General features: G+C 31.7%; 1 long non-coding RNA gene across 1 annotated transcript; it reads left to right on the plus strand.

The window, feature by feature from the left end:
- Positions 1 to 207: 207 nt before the first annotated feature.
- On the plus strand, positions 208 to 5,022 carry LOC143053782 (uncharacterized). The gene is made up of 2 exons (XR_012971446.1): positions 208 to 625; positions 4,470 to 5,022. It is a non-coding gene; the product is annotated as an uncharacterized LOC143053782 (long non-coding RNA).
- Positions 5,023 to 7,672: the final 2,650 nt, after the last annotated feature.

The following is a 7,672-nucleotide window of genomic DNA, read 5'->3' on the forward strand; positions in this document are numbered from 1 at the left end:
TGTAATCATTAAATTTTTTATTTATCCATCTTTATCACAATTTATTCGTTATCCGTTCGTGTATGACAGTATGATTTTTATATTACGTAAATTATTAATGCGTATTTAGATACAAGAGGTTTGTTTACATTATTTTCTGATTTCGGAAAGATCGGATGTAAATACTTATACATTTTCAACCACTTCTTATAAAGATGATTTAATTTATAACCAGCATTCGAACTTAAAACTTAAAAGACACAGCTAATATCAAACGAGAAAATGAACGTCATTTTACTTTTCCATATTGCTGGATTTGTCACTTCTGTTTTATGCAGAGACGACAGTTCATGTCAAACAGAATCATGTTACAACAAAATGACAGCGCGATTGCTTGATAATCAAAACGCACCTCTTGTAGCGATGATCGACCTGTCGAAAGCTGACGAACACGTCAAAGAATATGTCAACAGAGCTATAGAAACAAAAATGACAAATCTCGTTAAAACCAAACTTGAAGATGTTTTCAAATCATTAAAGCTTGAGGAAGATGTTAAACTTTATGTTGACGAAGTTAAACAAAATGTGACATTAAACATCACGGACGATATTAAACTAATCATAGAGGAGGTTCTACAGGGGAAACGTATGTAATTTAAAGTTTTTTTGTCTTGATATTTAAATAAATATTTCTTATTTTGAATTTTTTGTACAAAGTTATATACACATAACAATAAGTTAAGGTGGCTCGTGGGTACAAAAATTACAGCAAAAAATTAAACCTTTATTTTTAAATTACAAATTTTATTTATTACATTATTAGTTATTACTTAATTATATGGTACAAAAATCAACCCAACAAAACGATTCGGTTTGGTCCCAGATGCCTTTAAAAATGTTTAAATCATTGAAAAAGCTCCAAATTATCTCCCTTTGGTACAAAAATGCCATTTTTTGGCATTAAATTTGAAATATCTTTTTTAACTCATCGGTGACCTATATTTTTTATTATTGTTTTCAAATAAGCTGAACATAAACTAAATAATTGTAAAATTTAAGCGATTTCTGTAATAAGGTTATCTTTTTTATTTCGATATTACCTCTATTTCTCCTATTAGCTCAACAGAAAAAAAGGACATTAACAAAAATGTATGCTTTTTCCTGAGGCAGATTGTGAGCTTAAATGAACGGTGACCCCATGTTTTTATTTCATTTTTCTTCTAAGTATTTGATAAGGTTCATTTAAAAAAAAATATAGCGAAATCCTATATTAGAAAAAAAAATTATCTAAGATGTTTTCCCAACTATTGATATACAGTGAATTTCCAGTATTAACTAACTTTCTTACTGCATATTTTTATGACCACGGTGTATACTTCATTTGTTTTATTTGAGAGGCAAAATGCGTTGACTGTTTAATTTTGTGTGATATAAAGTCACTGATCGTATAATTCGTTAGGCCACGCCTACCACTTTGAAATTTATAATGAAATGTATACACTTCCGCTAGGCGGTCACTGACACAAACCCGTTTATCCACATTTTTCCTTACAACAATCATACAAGAATATATTTTCTTCTTTTTTATTATTTGATAAAGTTGTTTAATTTCGTGATATTTATTTCTTTTTGTTGATATTCTGATCTGAAATCCGCTGCACTTGTTCTTCCAACAGCATGAGTTGCATGTTTTTAACATCGAATTTTAAAATATGACAATTTCACTCTGGCAAACTGAGAGGCGTTTTCTAAGGTTAACCTATAAAAAGGGGTATAAAACTGTTTGAGATTGCAGTATAAAGTCAAGAATAGTGTAAAACGTATTTTTCGAAATACTAAGAATATTCTACCCCAAAAAATAGGTTACCATAGCTGTATTTGGCAAAGCCTTTCGGAAGTTGGGTCTGGTATCTATGATGAGTTTATTTACAATCACTGGATCAATGCCACTGCTGGTAGATGTTTCCTCTCCGATCCGATGGTTTCACCACCCCAGTAGTCAGTCCTGCTGTGTTGACTAGAACTATCATTGATATGGAAATAATTATAAGTTAACTGTTAAGAAAACTTTTTTTCTTGATTTCTTCCCCCGAAAGAGATTCCATATTGGTGACCTTCTGTTGTTGTTTTTTCCATGGTTGGGTTGTTGTCTCTTTGACACATTCCCCATTTCCATTCTCAATTGTATACCTTATCCTTATTTGACATAACCTTCAGAATCTTGGGTCCTCGATGCTCTTTAACTTCGTACTTTATATAACCTTTTATTTTTTTTATATTCAAGCGTCACTTGTGAGTCCTTTGTAGATGACACGCGTGTCTTGTGTGCAAAATTGTAAGCATAATACCGATGGTGAGTTTAATTATTAATTGACATAATAACAATATAAGGTGTCGGCATGAAACGTAGAAAATTCATCACATTTTCCCAGTTACAAAGCCGTATTCTTATACCGTGATTATGTCAAGTAAATACACTAGTATTGTCTATTTATTGACCAAATAATCATCTCCCAAAAACGTAAATGACCAGGAACGAAGCTTATTCTCAAATTGGTTTTGGGATAAAATTTCAGAATTATGACATGATCATTGAAGAATATCAGATGATATATTGTGATAGTATCGGTCATAACCGGAATTCATATCCTTATTTGTTTTGATCTGTATTTGATGTATTTAATTCTGATCCGTTTCATCATTGTGTTTTAGCTTTTCATCGAACGTGGTTTCATTCATTTCGATAAGCCCGAATCTACCATTAAGAAGGCTTTAGACAAATAAATTTTCTCTATTTGTTATTAATTACGTTGTGTCACATTTTGAAAATCCCATTACTGGTTTCTGCCAATTGTATGGGATGTGCAATGTTTAGTACAAGTCCCAAAATAGATCCGAAATTTAGAATAAACAGCTGCACCAAGATACGCCCGTCGTCTTGTGATAAAAAACTTAAAAAATAACACTGGGGTTTTACAGGAAGTATATCCTGACTCATTCCTTATTCCTGCTCAATAGGAAGTTTGTATAAGAGACAGAAAAAAATTTGCTCAGAACATATTTTATATGTTTTTTAACCAAAAAGCTCAATAAAAATTCAATAACTAAAAAAAAAAAAAGAATCATCACGAAAAGTATACAGATCATTAGATTAAAATAACTAACAAGTGTGTGTGAAGTTTTATGCAATATTCATAAATAGTATCTGAGATACGGCGCGACATGTGAAATCCCCCCCCCCCCTCATCTGTTTTAACAAAAAAACTCAATAACTCTAAATTAAAATAAGGAATCCTCACGAAAAAGTATACAGATCTTCAAATTAATATAACTAACAAGTGTGTGAAGTTTTATGCAATATTCATAAATGGTTTCTGAGATACGGTGCGACATGTGAACCCCCCTTTTTTTTACAAAAAACTCAATAACTCTAAAATAAAATTTTGAATCATCATCAAAAAGTATACATATCTTTAAATTAATATAATTAGAAGTGTGTGAAGTTTTAAACAATATTCATAAATCGTTTTTGAGAGTATATAGATCTTCAAATTAATATAACTAACAAGTGTGTGAAGTTTTATGCAATATTCATTAATGGTTTGTGCGATACGGCGCGACATGTGAACCCCCCCCCCCCCTTTTTTTTTTACAAAAAACTCAATAACTCTAAAATAAAATTTTGAATCATCATCAAAAAGTATACATATCTTTAAATTAATATAACTTAGAAGTGTGTGAAGTTTTAAACAATATTCATAAATCGTTTTTGAGATACGGCGCGACATGTGAAATAAACACACCCCTGTTTTAGTTACAAAGTGCCGTACCTCAAAAAGTTTAAATCTGATTTTCACCAAAACGTATACAGATCGTTTGACCGTCATCAGAAACAAATATGTTAAGTTTCATGAAATTTTGATAAGTTGTTCTCAAATTACGGTGTGGCATGTGTACGCCGGACAGACGGACAGACGGACGGACGCCGGACATTTGTATACTATATAAAAAGGACACTGACTCAGTTGACTAATTAAGCCATTACACATCCTTACTGGTGCAGACAAGGCAAAACAATATTACCGTTTTGCAACGGGCCTAACCACTGAACAGTTTAAATAAAGCATACACAAGTTTATTTTAAATCACTTCTTTCTTATACAGCCAATAAAAACGTAGAAATTAATAAAAAAAAAAAAAAAAAAAAAAATTAGAAATAATACACTATGATTAAAGGGTACTATATGGACAACGAAAATAGGGGTCATTAATTGTGATCTTAGGCCAGTATCCAATCGATTCATCATATATGAATACACGAGAACTATTTAAAGTACATGTTTAGTAAAATTTAAGAGCTTTAATAATGACCGTGCTGGTAAAGTTTTGGTAATTATACAAATGTTATATCAATAAAGAACAAGAAGGACTATCAAAATGCTAACACACCTAAAGCTATGATATAACAAGGTGTCTTTTTTCTCTTTCAGAAATGAAGCCTGCTTTCTTTGTAACGTTAAAGGCCAATCAAAACCTTGGAAGAAATGCCGTGTTAAAATTTACAAACGTAGTAACCAATATTGGAAGTGGTTATGACGTCAACACGGGAATTTTTAGAGCCCCAAAGACGGGTGTATATGAGTTCTCTGCAAATTTCATTTCAAATGGGGACAACTGGTTAGAAATAAACTTAATGAAGAATGAGCATTTGATAGCTCGGGGTCATTGTGCAAAGACACATGGCGTTGCTGGAACACTGCAAGTAATACTGGAACTTCTGAAAAATGACACGATATATCTAAAACATCCGCGAAATTCCGGATCGATTTACGGTGCCGATTACTCCATGTTTTCTGGACACATGCTTTGATAAGAAGTATAACTGATCCATGAATTAATTTGATACCATTGTGTTATTGTGTTGCACATTTATTTTATTGTCATTGCCTATAATATAACGCATTGGTACTGGCATGATTTAACTGTAATTTTTCATTTGATGAGTTATGGAATTGTTTGAAAACTGAGGTTGCGGATATATTTGATCATATTCTGTTTTTATTTAGACCTGCTGTTGACTTACTCTAAAGCATTTTATCATTTTGTCATTTTGACTTTAAACTTTTTTCGAACAAACCTTAAGAATGATTTTCCTTAAACATGTTAAAGAAGTGTCTTTCGCACTACAATTGGTATACTATTAATGCCGAATAAATGTATATATCTATATTAAAGATCAATCTGAAACTTTTCCTCTGTTAATCGAGATACTTAAAACAATTTATATTCACAGAAAATCCAGTTGTCTATAAGTTTCAAATACGTCAATTGATCAAGACAAAAAGACCAACGTAATTACATTAATATTCTAAGTATATTGCTCATATTTCATTATGAACTTTTTATTAGATTATATTTAGCGTCATATTCATATTCAGTTTGATAAATAATCTATTCCTTCTGTTCAGCATTTTAGAAGACGGACAAAAGATTAGTTGTTATGATAAAGTTGATTTAAAACAGTAATAATATTATTGTTGTACATTTAAGAGCTAATTATTTGTCAATGAATAATATTTGTAAAGAAAATTGGTTAGAAAAATGCCTTCGCTCTTACAAGCGTAAAATGAGGCAGTATATTAAAACATTTTATTAAAGACATCCATCTTTGTTGAAATTAGTTCATCTACTTAGCGCTGAAAATGTCAATGATCTGTGAAATTTTGGCTAAATCTTGTTTATCAATATATTCACATGATTATCGGAGGACTTATGTGCTAAAAAACAAACACTTTTTTTTAATATTCATATATAATGCATGCTTTTCTGAAGAATTATCGCAGGTAATGTAATATATTGTGTTGATAATGTCATGTACTAATATACAGTCGCATTGGGAATAGATCCTCCCCGTTTATTTCAAATTTTCCAATAAATCAGATAATTTATCAACTCCAAAAATACATACCTTTTCGTTTTTGTTTTTGTTTTTTTTTTTCTTTTTTTTCTGGTAGATGGTTTGTATGTTCAATCACTCAACAAGCTAGAAATTACAAATTTTAAATGCTTGATAGAATTTTTTAAAAATAAACAAAAAAGGGGGTCCATTCCCCAACCGCCTGTGTACTAATAAGCTTCATCTGTTTGAAGTGATAATTAATTGAAATGAACTGAAATATCTTAACGCCATACATTGTATTAACCACTTACTTTGAATACATCTTGTAACTAGTTGGTATAATGTAATAAGCACACATTTTTAATAAAAACATTTGTAATGTCATACCAATGAATCATCGGGAGATGCGGATATCATAGATTGATGCAAATTATGAATACAAGTACTGAATTACATAGAATGATCGTATTAAGGATACAATCTTCAAAATGAGTAATTGATGATAAAAGGTTACAAAAGCACTAGTACATGTACATTGTATCATCTTGAAGATATATACAGCATATACAATCGCTGCTACATAGAAATGGAAAGTTTGAAATGCGAAAGCAAAAATCATCCCTTGTATCGTAAAATTGTGTTTTCAACCAAAAAAATGTACAATATCTAAAAGTAAACCAAGAAAAAACAGTCATATCTGGGTGGTGTCATTTATTTCAAATTCGATTGGATGATGGCATTCAAATAAGTACTATGCTATGCTATTTCTCAAGGGCTATAATATAAGTATTGATTTGCATATAACTGTGTGTAACACTGTTATATTGATTAAATTCTCTGAAATTTGCATAATGTCGCATTCATCATTCTTGTATTCTATTTTATGATTAGAGAGAGTCTTTCATCCTTACTTCAGTGAAAGTTATTGTTTTTAATCTTATTATTTCGAAATTCTCCGAAACAGTTGTGACACCTGTTTTACCACATACAACAAAGTACTTGTAGGTTTATTTTTTATTCATTTCTATTATGTCAGCCGACGAAGTGGTTTGTGTGAAATTTTCTTATCATTTCCTTTTCGTCCATTGTCCGTCGTGATTTTTTTTAAAGATCTCCTCCGTAATCGGTTTCTTTGCTCAAAAAAGTGACATGAGACTTTTTGTGATGAAGGTTGTATAGTGACCTTTAACTGCTTACATTTACTACACTAAACTCTGGTGCATAATTGTCTCATTGACAATGATATCACATCGCGATAGTTTAATGTACATGTTGTACATGATGTACAGCAAAGATAAATTTTCGCCTGATACGGACTGACGAACGGACGACCTGATGGACAGACCAAATAACGACCGACCGAAGGACCAGCGAAAAGATGAACAATTGCACAAGTCATGTCGTTCTTGACTGTCCATGGCGTTAAAGGACTAAAGACGTGGTGTAGTGGTTAGTGAATCGGACTACTAACACAAAGGTTCCTGGTTCGATTCCCGTCTGGGATGAAAATTTCAGGGACTGAATTTTCGGCTCTCCCTTGACACCATTTGCGAGTATGGTCTTGAGGAAACGATGATAGTCCGTCGGAAGGGGACGATAAATGGCTGACCCGTGTTAAGAGAGAGCCATATCTCTTGCACGTTAAAGACACCCTTGTAGATTTCGAAAAAGAGCAGGCTAATGCCGCTACAAGGCAGCACTCGCACCCGCAAAGTGGAAAGGGATTAATATAAGTTGCAAAACTTGTTTCCCAATCCACTATAAATAAATATGTTTAAACTAAACTAAAAAAGG

The sequence above is a fragment of the Mytilus galloprovincialis genome, chromosome 12, assembly GCF_965363235.1.
Source record: "Mytilus galloprovincialis chromosome 12, xbMytGall1.hap1.1, whole genome shotgun sequence".
Classification (NCBI taxonomy): Eukaryota; Metazoa; Mollusca; class Bivalvia; order Mytilida; family Mytilidae; genus Mytilus; species Mytilus galloprovincialis.